General features: G+C 46.8%; 1 long non-coding RNA gene across 1 annotated transcript; it reads right to left on the reverse strand.

Moving 5' to 3' along the window:
* Positions 1 to 681: 681 nt before the first annotated feature.
* LOC132671461 (uncharacterized) lies at positions 682 to 27,471 on the reverse strand. Its single transcript, XR_013557528.2, has 6 exons — positions 27,227 to 27,471; positions 6,149 to 6,314; positions 5,665 to 5,712; positions 4,270 to 5,193; positions 3,705 to 3,863; positions 682 to 747 (listed from the first exon to the last, which is right to left on the reverse strand). It is a non-coding gene; the product is annotated as an uncharacterized LOC132671461 (long non-coding RNA).

Below are 27,471 nucleotides of genomic sequence, written 5' to 3' on the forward strand. Positions count from 1 at the left end.
ATTTGGCGGGATTTAAAATTAGACCCACACACATTACTTACAGATGTTTCCATGAAAAACACTTGAAACTGAACCACACCAAGTAATAAACCCCACAATGGTGTATTTTTTATACCCCAAGTTAATTTTTATTATATAAGTAGCCATATGAAGAAGGTATTGCATACTGCTTAAATTAAATACGGAGGAATGAAATCAGCAGTATCCCTTTACAGCATATGGCCCAGCAAATCAAATTACAAAGCTTTCCACATCTCATTAACTGCAATGAGTACAGTGAGTTTTCTAATAAGTCACATCTTTTTCATGTGAGTGGTGAGCAGTGACTTATTGTAAGAATTCACAGGATGACCCTTGTGCTGAAATTAAGAACTAATCTAAAATGGGCAGGGTCATCTGGTCAAGACTGATCATAACATTTCCTCATTATTGTTTTAGTTGGCATTGAAGCATATGTTTTCCCGGTGCCCCAGCTGAAAAATGCCTTTGATAATTTCACTGACAGCAAATAACCCACACACTGCCATTTAATGAGTTCAGGCAGGATTAGCTGACAATAAAGAATATAGTATAAATGTTTTTATTAGAACTGATTTATTTTTTAGCTGCAAGAAGAAGAAGAAGAAGACATCACGTGGAAATGCTGAGCTGACTTCCCCTTGGGATGGCCATGGTGGCAATGGTGCTGCAGGTAAAAGGCAGGAGTCGTCCTGAGAGCCCAGGCCTGGCCAAGACCGTGCCTTTGGGCTGCAAATGGTGAAAGGAAAACACCAGCTGGAACCCACACTCAGATGTCGGGTTCCTTCTTTGCACAACAAGGAAAAAACACTTCTACAATTGCTCATCATGTGGCCTTTGGCTGAGATGAATTACCAATTTACAACCTCTTGTGTTTGGAGAGAAGCAAACTGTGCTCTTCTGAGGCAAGAATCAGGAACCTAAAAATCATTCAAGCCTTCTTGTTTATAAGGCCAGAGTGAGGCCAAAAATCCATTTCCTTCTGTGCTCTAAGCCCTTTCAATGACGAGTTTCTCACCATCTGCACTAATAAATATGGACTGGTGTGTGTATAACCATGCACGGAGGAGAAAGGAAGAGTGAAAGGAGTTTAAATGGTTGCAAATTGCTCTCCTGCTGAGATAACAGCAGTTTGCATGTGAGCCTCAGTTGTTACACATTAAGAATGGGCATTTGGCTTCTTTTCACACAGCTGTGAGAGAAGGGGTAGGTTTCCACCAGCGAGAAAAGAGGTCTGTTCTTAGGGAGACAGGCTTGCTGGTGGCATCTTGCCCAGAAGCTCTTTCTTCCCAGCTCCAACTGTGGGGACTGGAGACAGGATATGCAGATAAGTCCCGGAGTTGGGAGGGAGGGGATCTTTGGCACCGGTGACGTGAGCCCTGAGATGGGGACCATTCACCCCAAACCTCAGCAGAGACCAAAGGTATCAAAACGGAGGCAAGGCCAGACAGTTGATGTAGCCAGCATGTAAGAAAGTGATCCTTGGGGCACCTGGGTGGTTCAATTGGTTGAGTGTCCCTTCGGCTCAGGTCATGATCTCACAGTTCATGAGTTCAAGCCCCACATCAGGCTCACTGCTGTGAGGTAAGAGCCCGCTTCTGATTCTCTGTCCCCCTCTCTCTCTGCCCATCCCCTACTTGTGCGCTCTCAAAAATAATGAATAAACATTAAAAAAAAAAAAAAAGAAAGTTATCCTTGAGGTCAAGGTGGACTGCTGGAAAGATCTGAAAGTTTAGGCACAAGTGGACATAGGATAATATGTCCTGGGAATATGCAAAAAAACACCATTAAGAAAATAGTGTATGGGGTAGCAGGGCCTGGCAGGGAGGGCAGCATAGGAAAGGCTCTCAGGGCTGACTGAGACTCAGAGGTGTCCTCCCAAACAGAAAGAAGTGACTCCTTGTTCGCAACATAATGTAGTGTGCAATTATGGGAGCTTCCAAGAGACTGCCCGGTGAACTACGGAAGAGTCACAGGAGTGGAAAAGCAGCCACGTAAAAGTGCTCCCTGAACATCCGTCCATCAGAAAGTGCACTTCGGTGAATGCTAAGGAGCATGAAAAGACCCTTCAGTCCAAACACCTAAATACATCCTCCAACAGAATGCAGACTGCTCCCAGACGGGAATACGGAACCCGAGTCTCATACCTCCCCTCTCAGGCGATGAGAATGTGCGGGAAGAGGACCGTAGGAAGCAAGGGAGACTCTGAAGCACTGCGTTCGAGGGAGGAGACAGAGAGCAAGAACTGGAAATGAAGCAGAGGGTCAGCCACTGAGCCCAGGCTACAGTGGGATCAGGTTTGGAAGACGAGCGAGAAAGATCACTCACTACGGAGGGGAGATGCTTAAGAAGCACAGCAGCTATGGCTCGGATGCCTGGGTGGCTCAGCCAGCGAAGCAGCCGACTCTTGATTTCAGCTCAGGTCATGATCTCAGGGTCGTGAGTTTGAGCCATGCATTGGGCTCTGCACTGGGAGTGGAGCCTACTTAAAAGAAGAAGGTAGAAGAAATAAAAAGAAAGAAGACGACGAAGCAGCAGCAGCAGCTATGGCTGGGAGGGGAAGGAGCTGTTAAGGGTGCCAAGCCTTCAGCAACACCCAAGACAAAATGCTGAGGTGGGGTGTGGGGGAGTTAAATACAATCCTTGGTATTAAACACAATCCTCCTCACCCAATCCCTGGCGAGAAGGAATTCGTAGTTACCACCCAAAGCAACTGTTCAGGAAAATGGTATGTGGTTTACCTGTGGTTTCTTCTACGTCTTCAAAATGAAACCCGTATTATCATCTAATTTCACCCTTCAGTTATAATGGAAACTGCCAAGCACTTGGTTACACAGACCCTGGCTACTTAACTAGAACCTAGACGAGGACAATCCCTGCGTATTGCTAGGTAACAATAACAAACTAACTAATATTTGCACAACTTTACAGTTTACAATGTGTTGTCATAACGCTTCTCATTTGCCCTTCATTACTTTGCTCTGAAAGAGGCAACTTGGCCGTAGCTAGGAAGTAAAAGAGCCAGATCTCAGAACCTGAGTCTTCAGATGCCAGGCCTGGTGTAATTTTTATTACAGCAAATAGCTTTTATGTACTATTAAGATAACACAAAAATGCTCTGGCTGTCTGAGGAAATATCCATGTTCTGCTCTTGAGAGACTGCATTCAGGGCTTGAGGCAAAGTTCTCCAGAAGAATCCACCCTCTCCTAAGTTCCCTCAGAATGCCTCTAAATCTAATGTATGCGATGGTCTGCCTTTATTCCTCCCTGACTGGCACAGACAGGACAGTCTTGCCAAGATGGCATCCTTCAGACAGATGATTGGTAGGACATTCCCCTCACCCCACCCTTGGTAGCTGCTTATTGACTGTGCTTGGTTGCTTTGGGGCTGAAAGAAGAACATAAGAGCGGCACCTGGGTGGCTCTGTTGGTTAAGCATCCGACTTCAGCTCAGGTCATGATCTCACGGTTCGTGAGTTTGAGCCCCACGTCAGGCTCCGTGCTGACAGCTCAGAGCCTGGAGCCTGCTTCGGATTCTGTGTCTCCCTCTCTGTCTGCTCCTCCCCCACTCACACTCTGTCTCTCAAAAATAAATAAGCGCTAAAAAAAAAAAAAAAAGAACACAAGAAAAAAAATCATGTACACGCTTGAATGACAGACAAAAGGACCGTAATAAATGAACCCACGTAGCTCTTAACGCAGCATCAGCCAAGGAAACAGCTCACAGGAACCAGAGTGGAGTTACCGGGTGGTGCCCTCCATATGTGCCTTTGCCTTCTTTCTCCTGTGTCTTCCTCTTTCTGTCCGTCTCCACCACTGGTGGTGCTCAGGATATAAGTCGCTCTCTAAAGAAAATAGGAAACTCTCACTCCTTTCTGCCTTCTTGCCCCCAACTCTAGCTGGTGAGCAGGGCCCAACTTAAAGAGGGTTCTTGAAGAAGAAAGATATAAAGGCTCCAGATGAATGTTAAAGGTTAGTGCAAGTAGATTATAAAACTTCTGCTCCAAGTAGGAGGCTTTGGAGGCCTCGTCCTCTACCATAGTCTCTAAAACTTGGTATTAGACACTCCCCTCCCGGTTACCCAAAGCAACCAAACATTGTACAGACGGCCCAAGGCACTTTATGCAGGTAATTGACGTAGGCATTATGGTAATGAATAGAAAACAGTTTAAACCTGGGAAAACATTCCTCCTGGTCATATTCTTCTTTCCCAGACGTCCCAAATGCTACCATTTGGCCCCACGCTATTACCTACAGCCTTCCTTCATTCCAGCCAACAATGGCTTCCAGCAGTCCCACAATTCTCTTCTCCGTCGCCTCCAAGCTCCAACCCAAGATACCCCCAGGAGCACTTCCTTCATGTTTTCTGGGCTTTTCCATCTTCCTTTGAAGTTCCTCTCACTGACTCTGGGAAGACTTCGTAGTACTGTGTTCCCCAAATTGCAGATTGGCAAAGCCTTGACAAGTACCCTGTTTATGTATGGAAAAATTAACAATCATTTACAGGTTAAGATTCACACAGTCTTAGGGGCTGAAAGGGACACTTGAAGCAGTATTTGTCAGTTTGCAAACATTTCTCTGGCTTCTGACAACTTCCCTCTATACAGTGAGGGTTCCGGGCCTTTGTGTCTAATGTTCTAGAAGCCACATAGTTGGAGTTCCAGTGCAAAAACCTGGGCCATAGGTACAGCTTCCTCCCTTCTTGTCCACACTCTTCATTCCGTCATGCTGTGTGTGCACGTATAAACATGAGCCAACTTGCCTGCCTTCACTCTATTCGAATGCTCATCAATTTGAGACCAAGGAGCAATTTTTATCTTTATACCTTAAATACTTAATATCGGATTGGCCACTGAATCGTATTTTCTTAATTGCAAATGTAAACACTCTACCTTATCCACATTTGTATCCACCCACCACAGGCCACCACCCCCTCCTTGGATGTTTTGCATATCCAAGATGCTTGATAAAAGCTTTTGAATGGCTAAATGAATGAAGAACCTTTCGTATCTGGTTATTTCAATGAGTACCGCTTGCCAGTTGATTGGAACTAAAGTCCCTAATTTTCAAGCTAGGTTTACCTTCCAAATGTGTTCTCCCATGGTCTTGGCTCCGCCGTTAAATAGCTGTATCGCTCAGCAATTACACAACCTTGCTTTACCTCCATTTCCTCATCTGTAAAATGGGGATAAAAACTGTGCTTGCATGAAAGAATTAAATGAGGAAACCCATCAAAGCCCCAAGAACAGTGGCTAGCAATACGTCGCAAAATGCTCAATAAAGGTGACTACTGTTCTTTTAAACTTTGTCCAGCATACGCTTCATTACATATCACTGTGATTCTTGTGTAATGTGTCGACTTCAAAAAGACTATAAGCTCATGTCTGTCTTGGTCTTATCCCCAGCGTGGTGGTCAGGTAGGGGGTAGGTGGTCAATAAATGTCTGAAGGCACCCATACAAGCATGGGAAGGAATATTTTATGGCTGGCACACATTTCCACAGCCTTTTTGGGTGCTCTGAATGACAGTGTTGATGCATGCTCCTACACCATTCAAGATGCAGGAGTGGTTAAGATGCCAAGTGGTTAAGAGCACAGATGGCAAAGCCAGCGAGAAAGGACATGAATCCTTGGCTCCACTACTTACCAGAATGTGATCTTACATGACTTAACTTCTGTGCCTCATTTTCCTCATCTGCAAAAGGGGAATAGTAATAATAGTACCAACCTAAAAGGGGTTTTATGAAGACTAAACAAGTTAATGTTCGAAAAGCCCCTAGCGTTATATAAATGTCAGCTGCTATCATCATCATCATCACTTGTGAGTAAAGACAAGACACAAAGAAGACCTGAGAGTGAAAACAGGTGCGTGGCCTGGTGCTCGGGGGTGAAAAAGAAACGTGCCATACGGGCGCCTGGGTGGCTCAGGCGACTCTTGATTTCGGCTCAGGTTTCTATCTCATGGGTTCATGGGTTCGAGCCCCATGTCAGGCTCTGTGCTGACAGAGCAGAGCCTGCTTGGGATTCTCTCTCCCTCTTTCCTTCTTTCTCTGCCCCCTCCCCACCCTCTTAAAATAAACTTTGAAGCAAAAGAAATAAGCAGAGCAAATTAAGCTTCTCTTTTGGGGCACCTGAGTGGCTCAGTGGATGACGCGTCCGACTCTTGATTTTGGCTCAGGTCATGATCTGATGCTTTCTGAGTTTGAGCCACGCATAGGACTTCTCCACTCCGAGCAGCAGAACCTGCTTGAGATTCTCTCTTTCTCCCTCTCCCTCTGTACTTCCTCTGCTCTCTCTCTAAAAAAATAAATAAATAAACATTAAAACAAAACAAAACAAAAAAACAAAAAAACATTGTGCCACAAGTACAGAGAATCTGTGGGATGGTTGAAAAGCAGTACTCAAAATAAACATGAAGGTGTGCCATGACAATTTAGCTGTCATCAATATACCGTGGGAATATTTTAGGTTCACCCAATCAAGGCCATACTTGAGGATAGGGGGTCACAGGGTGGGGGAGGGGGAGGGTTTTCAGAAGAGTGTCTGATTGGCAAAATGCAAACACTGCCTTGCCCACCATCTCCCATCACAAAGGTGGAGGCACACCTGTGGCCCAACACCCCTCCTCCAGTCTTATGGCTGGAACCACTCTTCCCACCTTGCCAGCTCCTCCTGACCTGGGTTTTCTCATCACACTCCAGTTCAGAGACCCTCCAGATGTGGGGCTCTCCGAGGCTCCAGGAAACTTCAGGAAAAGACATCTTCGGTCTCAGAGCGATTGAAGGGCAGGCATGGGATTGGAGGAAGGAATGCAGAGAGCTTTGCTTCCTCTGTTTCCTACTGTGTGCCCACGATGGCTTCGGCGCCCCCTGCAGCCCAAAGCCGGGAGGTGATTTTCAGCTCACCACACTTAGCCAGGGATTGATTTTAAAATTATTCATGATTAGCCATCTCACCACTATCTACCTGCCTCAAGATTAGATGCTGCCCCTGTGTTACCATCCTCTTATAAGGGCCTGAAATCAAAATCTCATGGCTGGAATTTATCTGCCAAAATATACCGTGGCTTGAGAGTTCTTTTTTCAAGTCTTTGCATAACCCACCTATCTAATTCATGGCATGCAAATTATATTGCAAATCCTACGTCAGGGACAGAAACATGTCGTGGTTCTGTTACAGTCAGTACCTTATTTGTTATATCTATTGCAGACCATGACCTTCTGATATTTATTACCCCCACCCCTTACCCGTGTGCACAAATTGAAATGGGTCTCTGAAGATATATCATGAATGGGTCAACTTTACTCAAGATTCTTGGCTCTTACATAACACTACACTTACATAATAAAGACTGGTGTGGCTACTTAAGTAAGTTTTGCAAGATGTTAATAAATATTATTATTTATAATATTCCAAGGAATATTATTTCCTGGGATGGCCAAACTATCACATCGTGATTGCAGCAGGAATGCACACAGAGATGTCTGGCTGCCAACAGAAGTTAAAACATTTGATATCAGGAAGGGTCTCAGAAGGGATGCAGAGAACATTGTCCACGAGGTTTCTCACTCGATAGATCAGCACGGAAAGCTTCACTCGTGTAGTCACGTGCTCATTGCCTGACTCTGGTGGGCAGATTCCATCCATGTAACATACAATTAAAAACATTTTTTAAATTTATTTATTTTATTTTGAGAGAGAGAGAGGGAGAGGAGGAGGGGCAGAGAGAGAGAATCCCAAGTAGACTCCAAACTCTCAGCGTGGAGCTGAAGGCAGGGCTCTAACTCAAGAACCGGGGGATCATGACTGGAGCCAAAATCAAGAGTCAGACATTTAGGGCACCTGGGTGGCTCGGTCGGTTGAGCGTCCGACTGCAGCTCAGGTCATGATCTCACAGTTCATGAGTTCGAGCCCCGCATCAGGCTCTGTGCTGACAGTCTGGAGCCTGCTTCTGCTTCTGTGTCTCCCTCTCTCTCTCCCCCAACCTACTTGCATTCTGTCTCTGTCTCTCTCAAAAATAAGTAAACATTAAAAAATAAATTAAAAAATAAAAGAGTCAGACACTTGACCAACTCAGCCACCCAAGCACCCCTAAAACATTTTTAAATTTCTTTTTTAATGTTTATTTATTTTTGAGAGAGAGAGAGAGAGACAGAGCAAAAGCGGGGAAGAGGCAGAGAGAAAGAGGGAGACACAGAATCTGAAGCAGGCTCCAGGCTCTGAGCAGTCAGAACAGATCCCGATGCGGGCTTTCGAACCCATGGACTGTGAGATCATGACCTGAACTGAAGTCAGATGCTTAACCGACTGAGCCACCCAGGTGCCCCCAAAACACTTTTTTAAAGGGGATAATGTCCCTGTTTAAATTGGCCAGGCAGTGGTATAAAGGACGAAATCAAAATTCTTCGTGGCCTTCCCAAGAGTGGCATCACGCTCTTTGGAGAGAGAGGGAAGGGAGGGGCGGAGTTACACACGCTAGAATGTGCTGGGCTTGTGCCACAGCTCCTCTGGAATACAAGACGGCACAAAACCTCTTGAAGCCGATGGGAGTCCAAGGTAAGCTGCTTCACAAACACTCAGCCAATAATAAAATGTTTTGAAAAGCACTTAAGCTTAATGGGTTGAGGTGTTAACTCAGTGGAAGCGTCTGTTACTATGGAGAGGGACTGTGACAGCAGGGCAACGCAACGCCACAGGGCTGGAAAGGGAAGGCCATCAGGAGGAGTCACGCCTCACACAGCAAACACATAACGAGAGGGCCTCCTGTACACAACAGGCGGCCACATCGGGCCCGGAATGATGATGATGTCCCCATGGGACGTGCGATCGGCATCAGGATGGTCTCCAGATCCCCTGACGCCTGTTGGCTCGAATCAGCCTTCTTGAGTCGCTACTGTCTCCAGGCCCTCTCTGAACCAGACCTTCTAGGACCCATACTGATTCTTCCAGTCCCCTCTTGGCCGTTTGCTCAGAAGCTAAGGACCATGCTGAGACACTGTGAAATGCATAGCCTGGTTCGGGCCTGCTGGTGTCACGGACTCATGTTACATTCCGCCAGAATCTCTGACACGAGGCAGGCCGTAGAGACGTCACCAGGCCCAGGAGGTTCTCCTGCAAGAATGATTTTAGTTCCCCATGACTACTCACTTGGTGATTAGTCTTTTTATAATGCTGTTTCCTATCAAACATAGCATTGCCTTTAAAAGGATTTCAGTCTCCAAACTTCCTGTGATTGCATCATACCCTAAATGCTCATGTTCTAGCACCCATGCCATCTGGCAGCCATTCAAGTTCAGGGGCTGTGCATCAAGGGGGAAAACTGGTTCATCCTAACGCCATTTGACACAGGCCTTCCTGACAGTCTTCTGTGGTACAAGACACTGGGAGAGGCTGAGTCATCAGCCAGCTAAGTGCCTTCCTGACCCATACTGTTGAGTCATCTGAACAGCATTCAGAACCGTTGCTGTTGGCTCGGCAACAACTTAATACTCTGAAATTTATCCTTCATCAGGAGTATCCAGTCTCCTAGTCTGAGATTCACACCATTCTTTGAAACAGATAATATATTTTTTAATGAAAGAACAAAATAACATAATTACTTAGCTACAGAATAAACAGACCTCTGCCAGCCCAGGTAGAGAATATGAGAACGAGGGTTTGATTTTTTTAATTACACACAGCTTTTGGATAAGGGTGGTCGAAAGGACACTTTATTCCTCTCCCTGTCATCATGATTGCTCTGTTGCAGCTAATCAAACTCTAATTCATTACAAACTGGGACAAAAAACAGAAGAGAAAAATAAATAATGGCTTCCACCAGCCCTTAAGCCCTATGGGAATCGCTGATTAAATTTGGCACCTGGGCCCTGCTAGAATGTGCCCTCCGTGAGAGCAGAGGCCTTGTCTGGCTTGCTTACAAATGTATCTCCAGCACCAAGGTGAGCACCTGGCACATAGGTATTTGCTCAAGGAATGAATGAATGAACGAACAAACGAACGAACTAGGCCAGAGCCATCAAGAGCAGCAGAGAGGCCAAACGTCATAGTGGATAAAGTATGCAATTGAGATGAAATGCCTTGGGTTGAGTCCCAAGTCTTCTGAATGGATGAACTTGAATAAATTACCTCACTTCTCAGAGCCATTTCCTCACCGTAAAATGGAAGTAACAAAAATATGTATTCCGCAGGACTATTTTGCACATCGAATGATAAAATTCCTGTGAAGGTATTTCATAAGAAAGTAGCAGTTGCCCACACTAGCAAACTGGAAGTTACCTTATATCCCACTGGCTCACGTCCTCCCCAGTCCCACCAGCCCTGCCTTATACATGAGTCATCACCCAGATAGCTCCTGTCCCTTCCTGATGGACTCCCTGCCTTGAGCCTGGCTCCCCTATGGCCTCCTGCTGCCAATAAGCATCATGGGTAAGTAACCACTGCCACTGCCCAGGACCTCATGCTCAGAAAGACCCCATACTTGAGGTCTAATGCACCATGGTGCCATCTTAAAATTCTTTTTTTTTTTTTTATGTATTTTTAAAAGTTTATTTATCTATTATTTTGAGAGAGAGAGCGCACAAGTGTGGAGGGACAGAGAGGGAGAGAGGGAGAGAAAGAGAATCACTGCACGGTCAGTGCCCCAACGTGAGACTTGAATTCACGAACTGCAAGATCACCACCTGAGCCGAAGTCGGACACTTAACTGACCGAGACACCCAAGCACCCTTCCGTCTTGAAATTCTTAATAATTTAGTGTTTTGGAAGTAAAGTCCATGAGACAATGACCTGTGTGCTGAGGACTGAGGGCCTTGGCTTATATGGGTCACACCTTCCACCACCTCCTACCTCCTGGGACAGTTTCTCAGCCACCCACTTACCTGTGTCCTGGCACCGTAGGCCCTACCCAGCCTCCCGCCTCCTTAACCCCTTCCAGTGACCACTGCCAACTCCACCAGCAGCAGGGAGCTGGTCACAGATGTGAGAGGTCAGGGTTGGGTGAGCAGCCCTCACAATGCCTGGGGGTGGGCATGATGATGGCTGCCTCCACCCTAGGCTGACAGTGCATTTGGCAGGGACTTTCTGCAGGCAAGCCTTGCAACTAGTGCGTCCTGACACAGACATTGTGATACCCTTTTGGGGGGCAACTGCCTGCCGAGGTGGGGGGCATCTGGCCTCTGGGAAGTAGAGATGCCTGACTCCACCTGGAGCTGGGGCACAGCCCATTAGTCCAGCAGCTTCTGGGAGTGGGATCCCAGCAGCTAGTGACCACGTGTGTCCCAAGTCTTGGGGTAGGGCCCCAGGACTCTGTGAGGGTCTACACTTGCCCCATGGATATCCCTGTGCCTCACAAAGGTAATATTAAATAGCAAGTTTAAAAAAAAACACCATGACAGGTCGAGACTACCGAATAAAGGGAAAAAGCTCTTTTCTTTTTTTAAGTAACATTAACAGCAATTTTTTTTCCTGTTTTTGAATAGGGAGCCCCACTTTTTATTTTGTACTGGGCCCCCTAAATGACCCTCTAAAGCTTGCCCTTGAATGTGTCACTCATCTGTCAGACTCCTTCATTACTTGTCCATAATGTGGGTCATAAAGTTCAAGCTTCCTGGCGAGGCCCCCAGGAAGACCCTTCCTCGTCTGGCACACGGTGACTTCCTCGGCCTCATTCTTTTCCCCTCACCCAAGTGTACCCTTCTCCTTGGCCAGCTTGAAAGATTAGTAGCTTCCCGAATGTGGTTGTCATTGGTCCTCACATATCCTTCCCTGTTACCATTCCTCTACCCCCACTTTTATCTGACAATGTCCACTCAAGCCTCCCTTCCCTTCATGGCCTTCCCTGACTTCCCCAGACCTCCAGACTGAGTTAGGTGCTCCTTGCTGTGCTCCTAGATTAGCCTCCACTCTCAGGAGAACCTTGTCATGACCCTCATCACTCTGTCCTATAATCCCTGAAGTTCCTACCTGGCCTCTCCACCCGACTCAGACAACCTGGTCCTGATAACAGGGATCATGTCTTTGGGAATTTCTATTCCTAGCACCAGTTAAAGTGCTGCTACTTTTGGGGGAAACTGAATTCAATACTAAGCCGGACATGCTGGCCCTCTCTGCTCGTCCCCTTCACTGCCTGCTTAGGGAGATGATCTGAATTAAACAAATCACATCAGCCACTTTCTCTAGAGAGAAGAGTCTTTTCAACAACAGAGATTCCCAAGGTATGCTTTTAAACCTATTTTATAGACCTACCGCTTTCTGACCATGACCCCTTGGGTTTCAGCCCTTGCTTATCACCAAGCCTCAGCCACAGAAATTGGAGCTAGAAAGCACTGGACTAATTTTCTTAAGAGAACGAATCATTTTTTCTCTTTAGCACATTCATAAAGCTCCAGCAACTCAACCCCAGGGGTTAGCTCTTCCCTCTACCATTTTCCTATGGAGATTAATGCCCCATCTATTAGGATTCATGATCTTGGACCCAGAATCTGAACATAAGCTATTTGATCATCTGGTCCTCATTTTATAGTTTCAGGAGGCCAAGTGGCAGCCCCTGATTCTGACCTCTGGGACCTTGCTCCTTACACTGCTCCACATGGGCTCTTGTGAATCAGGAATGTTATTTCCTGGCTTTTAATTCACTCTTTTGCCCATCTCTCTTTGAAGATACAAAGTCATCCTTGCTTCTAGGTTTCTTTTTCTCAGGATCTCTAGACCATAGTGGAATCCCATCAAGTGTCTAGTAAGTATACCAGCCAGTACTAAGCGAACGAGGATTCGGTCATTTTCAATTGTCATTTCTCACCGGTGCTTCCCCACCACTCCCCAAACGTCCATCAGGTGGTTTGGTAAAAGTTGGGAAGAAGGACGGATCAGACTATTGACAGCTGTCGGTGACAAGACAATATAGTTTACTTCACTAATGTGGGGGAGAGCCGATGATAAAGAAATGATCCTTGATGCCACGTAATATTGACACAGTAGCCACACAAACCACATTCATCATCTCCCTAAACCAGCTGTCTCCTTGCTCTTGGGGGCAGTGCAATTGCTGCCGCCATGATGTCATGAACAATCCCCTCCTTATTCCACCACCATTCACGGATTCGTTAATAAGCTAGTAAGTTTCTGTTCCAGGCAGAGAGCAGTATGCAAGTCAGAAGCTTTCCAAATAGTCTGGAAATGGGTAGTTTTATGGTACACATCCCTAGTCACTTTGCTAACAGCCTCGGCTTTCAGAAATGTCATTAAATATTCCTTTCAAGAAACACATGAACCCCTAAATATGGCCCTCCTCCTCCTCCTCCTCCTCCTCCCTACCCCTCCCACAGTCTCCATCCTTCAGGCACACTCTCAACTCCGAGAAATGTGGCCAGGAGAGAGCGAGACTATTTAGTGTGATGCAATACAGCCTGCTCAACTTTTGCATAGCAATTCAGCAAACACAGTTTTAAGCATTCAATTCTACTTCTACAGCTTCTTAAAATTCCCTGCAATATAATTATACTGATGGGAATGCAGAAAGATAATTGCTTTTAGAGGAAAGTTTCTCCTTTGTTCCATGTTCATCTGGCTTCCAGAAATGGAACAAGAGCCCTTGAACAGCAGAAATACGCATCCATGTGTCTCTAGTTATCATTTATTTACAAAGATAGACCTTGACAAATGTAATTTGTTCAATAAAATTAAAAGGATGCACGATAATTCACTTAGACAAAGAGACTTGAAAGGGGACGTCATCGGCAACAGCGCCGTCCATCATTCCAAATGATCAGCTGACTTTGAAGAAGTGGCAGGTGTTCCCCTTTTGGAATGCAGCATTGAAATAGTATTTAGAAGGGGGGGAAGAAAGAAAGAGAGCTCGGAATTGGAGCAATTCTTTATTCAGGCAATAATTATACAAATTAGATCTATGAAAGCCAGAGAATGACTGTGCCTTGAACCCTGTCTGTGTGCATAGAACAATGGGGAAATTAATAATTAAATCTATTACATATGCTCATAATTCAATACAAAAGATACCTCAGTAGTTCAAACACTCCTGTATTTTCATTTGAATAAGGCTTTCACACATTCTCCTCATTATATATGTATTATATTTTAAATTTAACAGCTTATTTTGTTGCCTTTATGTTTGAATTAATAAGGGCACACTTTAATGCACTAATGGGGAAATGCATTAGCTGGCTTTGCAGACATAACTTTGAAAAATCTCCAGTTTCCCAAGGGTGAAATCAATTTGCCCCATAACGTGTTGTCTCGCAGACACATCTGGAATCTTGGAAGAATAGCTCCCCTCTACAAGCTTCTGATTTGGGCCCCTGGATCTGAAAGAGGATCCCCAGAGTAGAAACCTTTGCTAAACTGAACAGACACCTCAAGATCATCTTCTGGATTCTGCAACGGCTTGCCCAGCTATCACATGGTTTTCCGTGCCTGGCCCATGTTAGTTTTTTCAAGGAGCAAAAATAATTCGCCTATGAAAAAGTAAAGGTTTATTTTGAATCCAATAATTCATTTTCTCTTTTTCTGCTTTCTCACTCTCTCTCTCCCTCTGGCTCCCTCCATCTCCCTATTTTTAACTCTCCTTCATACTACTTCTGAGCCATGGAGGGTAGTAAAGAAATGGAAGTTAGAGAAGACAAAAGAGAGAGAGAGAAAGGAAAGTATAGAAAGGAAAGTATAAGGTAGGGTGAGTAATGGTGGTGGGGGGCGGGAGGGGGGGGTGCGGTGGGGGCGGCTTTCACCACTGCTGAGGCACCAAGAATTACTGGGGTTCCAGCATAGGGGGAAGGCTGGTGAAGGGAAGCCCTAAAATCCAAGAGGGCAAAATGAGGTCACAAAGTGGGGGTCCCACTTACTTAGAAAACAGAGTGAGTGAGTCCTCTGAGGACTGAATGCTAAGGATATAACCAATGGAAAACAATCCATCCCCCTGCAACCAGGAAAAGAGACAAAGAAGTCGGTTGCTGAGAGAGAGAAAGAGAGGAAGCCTAACCAAATGTTCATATTTTGGTGCAAAACGCTGCCAGCATACCCGGGGCGCCCAGGCCCACGCGGAGGCGCCGCTGCCACAGCGGTATGACGAGGACCGTGCCTTCGGAGGAGCGGAGGAGCGACAAATCCAATGATGCTAATTGCATTGCAGATTTCCAGCATCATTAGCAATTCTTAAAATTACATTTGCCCTGCTTAAGTTCTCTATTTCCACGTTGGTGTACGGAGGGGGCAGGTCTCCGAAGGGGATGCGGGTTACGAAGAAATTCAATTGGACACATTGGCTTCAGGTGTGCGGGTGGAGGCAGGCCAGCAGGGATTCACAGCCCAGGAAAAAATGCTTGTTTGTCTTATTTTAAATGCTGATTGCCGGGAGAATAAACAAAACCCGCAGCTAAATGGGCCTTAAAGGAACGCTGGGAATTTTGGAAAGAAAAAAAGCCTTACCGAATAACGGCTGGAACTAGCCCTGTGGGTCCTATGGTGACAAGCACCATCCAAACACCCCGAGCGACAGAGGAACTTGCATTTGAAATAGTTGGTGCAGAAATAACCACTTCTCCCCTCTCCTTTTGTTTGTTTGTATTTAAAACAAATGAATAAAATCCAGATGAATTAGTGTTTTTGCTTTGTTTGTTTGTTTCCTTAAAGAGAACATATTTGCTCATTAGGAGAGCTCAACAGCCAGCTCCAGAAACAAAAGCCCCAACTCCATGTCTCTTTTGGCAAGGACACCTTCCCCCAGCATTCCCCAGCTCAAGCCCCTCCGTGCTGTTGGGACAGGAAAGGAGCATCCCAAGAGGAGAGCAGAGGTCAGAACCTGCCTCTCCCAAAGCTTTGGGGCCCTGATGCTGGGGCATGGCTCTGCGCAGCTGGGACTTCCACTGTGGAGTCATTGAGAAGCCACCAACGCCACCCCCTCACAGGGTGGCCTCTAGTCTGAATCTAGCAACAGAAAGGGGGCCAGCTCTCGGGTATTTTTCCAACAATTTATGCCATATAATTAAATTGCTAAGTATATATATATATATATATATATATATATATATATATATATAACACATACACACGCTTAGAAATATATATTATATATACAGCTCTATATATAAACACACACATACAAAGTATGTATAGCTTTTAATTGGGCCGTCTTTTAAAAATAATTAAGCCAGTTTTAATGAAATACTGCTTAAGGCTGCTGGCAAGTGAAGGAGCCATCTTGTGCAGAGCATTAATAAACTGAGTCATTCGTACTAGAGGATGGCTAGCCGCATCGGCCAATTCACAGTATTTACTACCAGACGAGCTCAGTTCTCTGCCGCGGGCCCAGGACCACCGTGGGGGGGTACTGAGGCAAGAGCAGCAAGTCTGGGCCTCTCCTGTTCACTGTCTCATATGGTCCTCAGCGCTGCAATGCACTCCTGGCCCTGAGCTGGATGAAGGGTTTGTCTCCTTCCAGACAGGATCACAGCAGGAATCCAAGTCCATTCACTCTGCCCATGGAAGGACGAGGTGACCAACCACAGAGGCTGGTGAGACCTTCAGAGACCTTCAGATGCCTGTGGGCATACTGGACCAGGACTGGGAACAAGTGGATGATCAGTTTCCTCTTCCTGTGTCTCAGTTTCCTCATCTACAGAGTGAAAGGTATGTGCTTGTCAACCCCATAGTATCAGTAAGATAAAAACACAGCATTATTCAAATGCAAGGTGCCGACCTGTTAATATTTCAAACTCAACACGAGGGTAGTACACACCTTAAGCTAACACAATGTTATGTATCAATCGCATCTCAATAAAATAGGAAGAAAAAAAGATAAGGGTAGTCATTATTTTATTTTTGACATTTATTTTTGAGAGAGAGAGAGAGCGTGAGCAGGGGAGGGGAAGAGAGAGAGGGAGACACAGAATCCGAAGCAGGCTCCAGGCCCTGCGCTGTCGGCACAGAGCCCGATGGGAGCTCGAACTCACGAACCATGAGATCACGACCTGAGCCAAAGTGGGACCCTTAACTGACTGAGCCACCCAGGTGCCTCAGGGGTAGTTGTTCTTTAACAGCACATGACCATCTCTACACAACAAAACAAGGCATTTAGATAAGACTGTTTTTATATTTTCGGTAGCAAGAAGTATTTAGAGGCGAAGGAATGTCTGGCTTGGGTTTTAGTCAAAGGGATGGTTGACACAGTCTCCCATTCAGAAATCTTTACAAACCTGCTGACTTCCACCAAAACCAGAGATGGGCATGCTGCCGTGCACAGGTCTGTTCCGACAAGATGCTACAGCAACGTTTCTTGACGGAAGGGGCCTGTGTGAGACTCCCCTTGAATAAGGGAGGAAGCTGACAAGCCCCCACATTACCCTGTTTATTTATCCCCAGTGACTGGCTACATCATGAAATGCTCTCCTCCAGACTCCTAGGAGAGGAGTGCCGGATGGCTCAGGAAGTTAAGCATCTGACTCTTGATTTCAGCTCAGGTCGTGATCTCACGGTTTGTGAGATGGAACCCCTAGTGGGGCTCTGAGCTGGCAGCACGGAACCTGCTTGGGATTGTCTTTCTCCTCTCCCTTTGCCCCTCCCCCTGCGTGCTCATGCGCGTGCTCTCTCTAAAAATAAATAAATATTAAAAAAAAAAAAAAAAGAGTCTCAGGAGAAGAAAATAAGCCATTTACCCTCTCTTCCTTTCTAATGAGGAGAGGACATTGTAGCCCCATAAAATGAAGGAGAATACTAGTAACTCAGGGAACTTTCTCCTAATCCCACAGTGAGAAAAGCTGGTACTTTTAGATGTCTGTAATCAGCAAGGTGAAAGATTAGAGCAGTGGCTTAGATTGGATCACGTGAACAGCTGTCATATATTAGCCTTTGCTATTTGCCAGGAGGGCACTTCATAGCATGAGTTAATAATCTTCACCACAACCCTATGAGGTAGGTAGTAGTATTCCCATTTTACAGAAGAGGGAACTGAGGCTCAAGAAGTGAAGCAACCTGAATTGCTTGAGGTCACAGTCCCAGAGGTCACAGATGTCAGAGGCAGGATTCCTCCACCCCAGGTCTGCAAACATGGGGGCCCTGGTTCTTGTAACCCTTCCTGGTCCTCCCTCGCCCTTCTCCTTCCCCTGGGACTCTTGATGCTCTGTCTAGTGTCTCTTTATTCTCACAGCTGAGGCTAATGTAGTTGAAGTTTCCATCAACTTCCCAGGCCTGCACTCCCAGGACACAATACTTCCTAGTCAAAAGGCAACTTCTGGGGCAGAAAAAAAACCTGCCTTTATTCACAAATCACTTCCAGATCTGACAGCCCTGGTAAACAGGGAAAGCATAATACCTGAATGTGCATACAGCACTAAGGAAGGAAAGGGACCAAACTTGGCTCCATTCTTGACTCTCCAGAATGGGGAGGCGGCGGGAAGCCTTGGTGTGGGGAGGGACCCCGGATCCGGCCTAAACCAGGGCCTGAGGGGCAAGACCAACCAAGGGACCTTGGAGAAAGGAGCCGAACTGGAGGAGTGAGGGGGATGACCCAGTGGGGGCCAAGAAGCCATTTGTCTGGATGCAGCAGAGGAAATTGGCCAGGTGTAAATGGTGATGTGGACGTGAGAGAACAGCAACTGACTCTGAAGTAGGGAAACTTTATTGCGATTTGAGAGGCTGCTGGGAATCTCTGCGGGATCCTGAGGGGCACCTAAAAGAAGAGGGGCGGGGACGCCTGGGCTGCGGGAGGCGCGCCGATCCCCGCTCCCCCGACCGCCTCCAGGGGGCGCCCGCGGCGCAGGGCCGGAGGAGAGGCCAGTCGGTTCGCACCTGGCTGAATAGCGTCGTGACACCTGAGCCGGGCACCTAAACTCCCTGCGGCCCCACAGCCCCCGCGACAATCTCTCTAGGCCGGCTCGGAGGCGTCCATCATGCAAGCATACCGTGTATGACGTCTGCAGCCTTTCAAAAGAGAAAAAAAGGGAGCTATAGTTAGCACCCCAAACCCCTGGAATGATGCCACTCAAGGCAAATGAATCTTTACTAACACAGGGGGCGGGGGCAGCGAAGAGGAACAAACACGTTTCGTCCTTTGGGGTTTAAAATGCTGAACTGGTGAATCCTAAAACCAAATGGGAGTATGACTCCCATCGCCAGACAACACCAGGGCTTTCCCCAGAGGAAAGCCGTGCTTTTGATGGGAGGACAGGGTGGCGAGAGGTGGCCAGCCGGAACCCCAGCCCCGAGTGGAAAGCCCGAGAATTCCGCGGCTCAGCGGCGAGTCCTCTCCACCTGCGACCGCTCCTCGAGCCGCGAGGATGTTCCTGTGGCGCCACCTAGTGTCCGAGGCGCAGACAACGCCCTGGCGAGAGCTCCTAGGACCTTAGACTCAGGCCACCCGACTTTGGATTAGGCCTGTCATCCTGAGGACGAGTAACAACCTTAGGCTGCGCAAAAAGCTTCCCAAGACCCCTGTTCCTGCTGCCACCAAAACTAAGTAGAAAATTTTCCAGAATAAGTGGAATAAATGACGCCTCCTTTCAGTGAGACGTCCATGAGGTGATGTCTGGTTTTTCCTAAATACAATGGCAAGTCGATTATTAATTCATCCAGAAAAAATATAGATGCTGTCATCGTATAAACATGAGTCCTAAGCAGAACTGAGCCTCAGACCATCTGGAGGAGCCGTCTGAGAAACACTGAACTAGAATTTTGGGCGGGACAAAGAAGAAGCTTTACTTTTAATTTAATGGCAAGTTGCAGACCTCCAGAGAAGAAGATTCCACAATGTAATGGAAAGAAGAGAGATCTGGGAGTCAGGATACTGGGGTTCTGACACTGGCTCTGCCCCCAGTTATATGTGTGACCTCGACCAGGGGCAAACAGTTTTTACCTCTCACAACAATGCTGTGAGGTTCAGATTACTATTTCCACATGATAGATGAGGAAATGGGGGCTCCGAGAGGTTACCCAAGGTCAGGCAGCTGGCCAGTGTCAAAGGCAAGCTTCAGACCCACCTCAGTTTAACTCCAAAGAGCACCCTCCTTTCACAACACACCAAATCTGTCTGTTTGGGCTTCCTCACCGACACTATGGAGGGGCTGTGCAAAGTGGTCACTTGGTCCCTTCCAGATATAGCAGACTCTGATCTAAGGTCTCAAGGGTCCCTTAAAACCCACTTCTAGTGCTCACAAACTCCACAGTGATAACAAAAGGGCCTTTAAAAAGGATTTATCTCCCTATAAGAACCATCGGACTTTATTTTCAGCTATGGGCAAGGAAACACCAAAACAGACATGTCGGAACATCAAGCCTCCTTTAAAATTTAGGACTGTGGGAAAGAGGAGAAAATCTGCACAGGGCATTGAGTGACAACTTATGGATCCGGGTCAGAAACCAGACCTGCGGGGTGCTGCTTATCTCTTGAGCCACTGGCCTCCCAGGGGATAATTGCCTTCTGATAATTGTTTAGACTTGATAAATACAAGAAATCAGGCAGCCGGCAGTTTATCTGGCTACCAGTTCAGATCTGGACAGAACTAGATTAAGGAGTCAGGCACATTTGCAATAACCTCAAAGATAAAGCCTTCCTATCTGAAGCAGTTTATCTCCTCCTCAAGGGTCATGTTGCCCAGTAACTGCCACCTCCAAAAGTCGGAAGGGAGAAACACACCAAAGGGCTCCAGATCAGCCCCAAGCCTTCTCTTGCTGCTAATTCTTACAGGTCACCAGCTTGAGAGCAAGGGGGTGGTACTCTGCCCTTGTCTGGAAAGCCCGGGGAAATATGTTGTCCAAGTGGGACCTGGGCAATTAGGCCCCGCCACCAAGGTCACCTGACTCCGAGGTCAATGGTTTTCTCATGGCTCTTCCTCTGTCTCAGAGGGACAAGCTAAAGGAACCTCAACTGTCACCAGCAAAGATAAGACCAGGAACTACAGCTCAGATCTTGGATGCTGCTGAGCTGCACACTCACCATGTGACCAAAGGCCACTTAAAACTCCTCCGGACCTCAGTCTCCTCAACTCTGAACTCAAGGGTTGAAGCAAATAATCTCTGAAACCCTCATTGAGACATTTCAAGGACCTGAATCAAATAGGCAGGTACCCTTCTCCCCATCTCCCTCACTTGCACTCTCCCTCCACCTGCTTCCCAGCCTAAATTCCTCTCATTCCCTGAGCACACTTCTCTCAACGCCTGGTCACTTCCCTGCACCCTCCAACCCCTTCCATCTGCTAGCAGCTGGCTCTACCGGGTGGCTGGGGAGCACTGGAAGAGCATCCCCTCAGAAAGCAGCCCCCCTGGGAGGACCTCTGAGCACTTTGCCTGGGGTATGGACACAGCTTTTATTATCCACTCGTTACCAAGAAGTGAGGCCACCTATTGTCCCCCCCCCCCCCCCACTTGTCTACCTTCCAAGGGCAGCTCTTCGGCTTCCATAATATTCTGCCAGGGGACAGCAGGACATCTTCTTCAGACAAACTCACTTGGGGTCAGATACTGAGGCAGCCCCACCCCTCCTTCACATGCCAGCTCTGGAGAAGGGGCTCCATTAGGAAAGCAATGCGCAGCAAACAAAAGTCTTCTTCAACTTCCCTAAAGGCCTGGCCTGACACCATCTCTTTTAACAAAAAAAAAACACAAAAAAACAAAACAAAAAAAAACACGTTGGGAGCCTTTAGGGGACTCATAATTGAGCTGTATTCCAGGAAAGAATTTTCTAAAGAAAGGAATAAGGCATTGTTTTTCCAAGAACATTTTCTCCCTCAAGAAACTCCAAATTAACTAAGAATATTGTGCCTTATTTTCCTTTTGGTTGCAGAAGAGGCCAGGGAAAGAGTATGATCTTTTTCAGGAAAGAGAAGTCCCACGGGGTTGAGGTAAATCCTTTGTGGAGACAGAACAGTCTACTTCTTTCAGAGCTGCCCCCACTAGGCTGGCCCCACAATAAGCATTTACTAGATGTGGTTAATTGACTGGAGGCAATGGTCAGATGGATTTATTCAGGAGAGTAGATTACAAAACTGGGTGCCAGCAAAGACTAGCCAGTCCATCAGACAGGCTAGCCTACTCATCAGACGGCCTCACAGCCACCTCCCTCTCTGCCAGCCTCAGACCAAAGCCAGGGGAGAAAGGTAACATATGCCCTCTCAGGAAGGCCCTCTTCTGCCCCCCGGGAGCCAGAGTGCTGTCCCTGGGTGCCTCTGTTCTGTGCCTTCCCTCTGAGCAATGATTCATGGCAGATATTAGAGAGGAAACAGCATCCTTCAATTCTTTCTACCATTTCTCTTTACAGGGTTCTTATTAAGCAGTATCTTCAAACTTATTTATGTGATGTCATGCTAGGAAGCAGTGCCACTTTCCATGGAGCACCGAATTCAATATAAATAAGAGCCAAATAAATGCCACACGATCCCCATGCAGGATCTTCTTGGGGAGGCAGGAGGGGGAGCCTGGATAAACCCAGAGAGAGGTGGTGAACTCCGGAAGATAACCAGATAATGGAAACTTGGCTTCTTGGGCAGTTGAAGAGCTCTCCTCGCCTCTTCTCTGAGTGATTACTCCAGGGAAGCCAGCTTCCTGCTGGAGCACAACTTCAGTATGCTCTTAGAACCAACTCAGAAGCAGGGACACAGCATCATAGTGCTGCCCATTGCCAAAGGGCCAGGACATCACCCTTCACATCCTGTATCTGTTCTTTTTTTGGATGTTGTAAAAGACGCACAGATATATGTCTTTTATCCCTGTTTCCATATTGAAAATGAACGGGCCGGAGAAGTAGGGAAGGAGAAGAAGCTAGTCCTGGAGCACGTCAAGGGCCAAGCACTGTGTTGGGAAATTGGTGAGGGCCCAAGCCCTCCAATTTTGGCCAGTGGGGAAAGGGAATAGTCATCACCAATTCCTTTATATTTGAATAAATGCACATATTTGAAAATGGCTTGAGCCACAACCAGACATGGGTGGGGAACCCCACAAGGTCTCCATGTCTTCTCTAAGAGCCCCTCTTTCTTCCAATCGGGTAGACCTCCTTTCATCCCCCGCTAGTTGATCATGTAGTTCCCTTTGTCTTCAGTACCTTCCCACTCTCCGCTCCCTCATTCCCGACCCCTTTCCACTCCTCGTGACTCATTTAGACATCACCCTCAAGAAAGCCTCCCTGATTCTCTCCTGTCCAATTTCAGCTGGGTGGGCACCTGGATGCATAGACATCTTGTATCTCGTTTGCCACCACTGTGTTGTAATACTCTGTTTATTTGTCTGCTTCCCCAAGTTCCTGTGAGCTCTTTGAAGACAGGGTCTTTTCCGTATTTGCACCCCCAGCATCTGTGCATCGAATTCTAGGCTACCACTTGCCCAGACAACCCCTCTGTGTTCTAAAACAAAAGATGTTCCTTTCGGGAGAATGCAGGCCCATTCCTCCTACCCACCCCCTACATACGCAATTGGCCTCCAAGCAAGACCTGACCAGTATGCGACTCTCCTGTTCGAGTCGGAAGAAGATGCTCTTTCCCCCTAGTGGCTGCAGCCCTACAGCAGGCAGCAAGGCCTAGTCAGGCAAACATGAGCTGGATTTCTGTACTCACCTGCCCCTGCTTCCAGGCAACCTGCACAACTGTATTGCGTGGCCCAGCTTGAGTCAGTCACTCAGCCATGACCACGGTGGCCCGCTTCTCCTGACCTCTGGTTCAGCTTCCAAGACACCGGGCTGCTTTTCCACCCTGTTTCCTACCACTCCCCACCTAACCACAGCTGCTCATGAGATAAATAGCTGATGTGTCCTCAAAGTCACGATGCCCCCATGAAACCCAAACACAGCATCCAGGAGAGAGAGGCTGAAGACTTCCCGTTTCTTCCAGGTTCATTGCTGGCCTGCATTCAGGCCTAGGCGCGGGGGCTCGTTTGCATGGCTGGTTTGGAGCCCTTGGCAGATGAAAGTGTGCAGATAGTTTTATATGTGTTGCCTATCATTAAACCTCCCCTTCAGGGTTTCTTGTCGCCTTTGGTTTGTGTCTCAATCTGGAGCAAATTGAAGCAAAGGTTTAGGCCTCTGTGTTTTCTTGGTTTAATTAATAATTCATAATAAAATTTAATCAAGGCATAAGCTTTTGTGCAAGGTTATAAAACACTTTTATTTGCCCTGGAGATCAGAATGACCACTTTCTAAATCTGTGAAATGATTTTTTTTTTTCCCAAATGAGGAAATTTTACTCTCAACTGTAAATTTCAGCTGTTTGCCATATGTAACCACAGAGAATCTGTTTATTGACTTAGTATATTAGAAGTAGTTAGGCAGGAAGAAAAATAAACCCAAACTCCAGACGGGAGAAAGTGCGGGGAAGAAATGAAGAGCTGGAGTAAAGGGTCTAGCAAAACTCTAGCCTCAGAAAATAAGGAGACGAATGTCTGAACCCGCCTCCCAAAGGAGAAGACAGGGAGAGTAACCAGATTGGGAGACAAAGACAATGGCTGGATGGTAATCACAAACTAAATCAAGATCTTTGGAGAAATAAGCCGAGAGTGCAACAGGGAAAAGGCGCCGTGAAAGGATATCAGACACTGCAAGGGGTCCCCAGGGGGGTATGGAGTCCTGCTTGTTAAAGTCCAACACAGGGCAGGTTTCCACCTGCCTGGAATAGCAGAAAGGAATTCTTGCCTAATGGCAGAGTAAGAATCTAGGCAAGGGGTAACTCAAACCCCCATCTGTGGACAAAGCCAAACCACTAGGAAAGCAACTTAGAAACACGGATTCCTCAGCATCTCCTTTAAATGCCTTATAAAGCTCTGCAGGTGACTCATGTGCAGCCAGGTTTGAGAACCAGTGTTCCAGATGACCTTTCAAGGATCAGCACTCTCTGAGATTAAACAAATTAGAGCCAGAGAGGAAGGACAAAGTTGATGCAGAAGAATTAGACACCAGCCATGGATTTAGGCAATAATGTGTGATAAGAATTACTCTGTAAGAATTCCTGTAATAACAACATGTTATCAAGTGTGTGACAACAATCCCGAAGGAAGGGAATTATGATCTTCGCTTTACAAAGGAGGACATGGAGTGTCAGAGAAGTTGAAGGGACTGGCCTAAAGCCATACTGCCGGTGAACAGCAGGGATGGGTTTCTTCTTAGAGCACCACCAGAAGGAGACTTTGCAAAATGATAAATTGTGGCTCACAACATGCTTAGAGTACACACATTTCTCAGTCTTCAGTGTAGCTTGATGACTTCACACTAAAACACGGTTCAGGGAAACTAGAAGGTGGGGCAAGGGAGATACCATGCGGTCCAGATACGCACACTGATGGCCCAGGGAGGCAGGAGAAATGTCTGCTCCTGACGCCGTGGGACGGCAACCTGCATGGACCCCATATGGGGGACCTTGGAACAGCACCGTTGGTATCCCATGTGGACTTGCAAATATTGCCACTGGCCCACCCACCAGAGTTAATACTGATAGGAGGCTGATGTCCCCAAGTTCTCCAGATGGGGAAAATTCTTCCCAACTCAGCTCTCATGCCAGGAGGCTTCAGGAAAGCCTGCCTTCAGTGTGTCTACCCGATCCCAGGTATTTCTGAGAATCCCCGAGGAACGTGTCCATGTTCCAGAGGTCAGGCCTATCTGTCACTTGTCACATTGTTCCATTCTCTCTCAGTCTCCTCTGTCTCCTTCATGGCGTAGGCACAGGCCCCTCACCTACTCCCCCAGAACATAATCAAGACCAGCCTATAATATCAAGATTATCTGAAGCTTAAAGATAGCAGAAGGGAAGTACAACATAGAAACAGAAAGCTTAAACCCTGGTGGGAGAGTCCGAGCTATCTTTGTTCCTATCTTCTAACTTGCCCCACATTTCAGGGACTAGCCTAACTTTCCCCCAGTTAAATGCTCTGACTGTGTCCCTTTATTAGAACCTAGGTTGCCCATACCTTGCAGGGTAAAACAAGAGGTAGAGACATCTTAGGCTGGTCTCCAAGTCAACGGCAACTCTGCGTACAGAGAAGACAACCCCTCGCCTTATTTTACAAGCCACCTAGCTCCTCGTTGTCTGGAGTCTCTCCAGTCCAAATAGACTTTACTTGAACATGCCTCAATGCCCATTAAAGTGCTTCCTCCAAAATAAAGCACCATTTCCCTCAAGGATGAATCATATGGTTGCAATGAGTACGTCTCCATTTCTAGTTATCATGTTTCCAAAATTGTGGGGCACCAGCTAAGTTCCAACAACACCCTTTTCCCACTTCCACTGAGCAGAGCAGAAGGGGCCAGGCTCATTCCTTCTGCCCCGCATACTCTTTCTGGCAGTGGGCAGGATTGCTTTAAATGTTTGTGGGTTGGTAATTTTTGGACTCATTTGCAAGGCAAATGCAGACTATCTAAAATTAAGGTTCGGTGATGTGGGGCCCTAGCTGAGGATTTCTTTTGTTTATTTTGTTCTAAAACCACAGTCTTTCTCTACAAGATCATTATTGCAGACCTCGCAAGAGGGCTGATGGCTTTTATTCAAAGTCTGTGCTTTCCTCCCCATAAAACCTGGATGAACATGTCCTACTGGAAGGGACTGTCAAGGTGGGGTGGTTGGCTGGTTGCTGCTAAGTGCCAGTGCCGCTGGGGACAAGTCCAGGCTGGGAAGTTGGCCTGGCCTGGGGGCTGGTCTCTGTGCCAGTGTTATGGGTCACAATCCCCAGTGGGGAGGCTTTGGGCTGATTCCCCTTAGTGAAGTGTGGTGGTGGAGAGTGTTTGGTCAACTTCAAAGCCCCATGCAACTTCCTCAGCTCTTTAGTTCGGATTCAACCCAAGTCCCATCCGAACGTGGGAAGTGGGGGCAGGGAGGGGCGGTGCTTAGTAAACTAAACTTCAACTGAGTTTACTCTTGGCAAAACAGATCTTCCCGAGTCTCAGGGGGGAAAAGCGCAGCTTAGACAGATGTAAACAGGCTCTGAGACCCTTCGGACATCAAATAACACTAGCAAAACAACGTTTAGATGAGTTAAGTGTAAATCAATCAGAAACATATGGACTACATTTCCCTGAAAATACACAGGGGTTTACAAATTACAGGCACAAGGGTTTGGCAAAAATGCAATTCAGGTTTTGCCAAACCTAAAATGTTTGGAGAAGATTTAAAGAAAGTAGACTGACCCAAAATGCCTTCAACTTCGCCCATCCCTGACACTGATAATATCCCACACAACCGCAAGCATTTAAGTGCATGGGTTTTAAGAGATTTATATGTTGAATAAACTTAACTACTCACAACAAGCGGAGATTCTTTTCCAGACGAACGTTCAGAGAAAGCTGGCTGCCAAGTGTCTGTACTCGCAGAAGGCAGAAAACATCTACCTTTTGAGTTGGGCCAAGGAGATATACCTACACGTTTCAACTTGCAACAGAATGAAATATGCTAAGCTCCGAAGCCTAGAGTTGCATATTCATGGAGCACAGGCTCCACTTTTCCAAAGCCCACGCTTATCTTTCTGTCTTCGCACGACTGGCGGTATG

This window comes from Panthera onca, chromosome C1, assembly GCF_046562875.1.
Source record: "Panthera onca isolate mPanOnc1 chromosome C1, mPanOnc1 haplotype 2, whole genome shotgun sequence".
Classification (NCBI taxonomy): Eukaryota; Metazoa; Chordata; class Mammalia; order Carnivora; family Felidae; genus Panthera; species Panthera onca.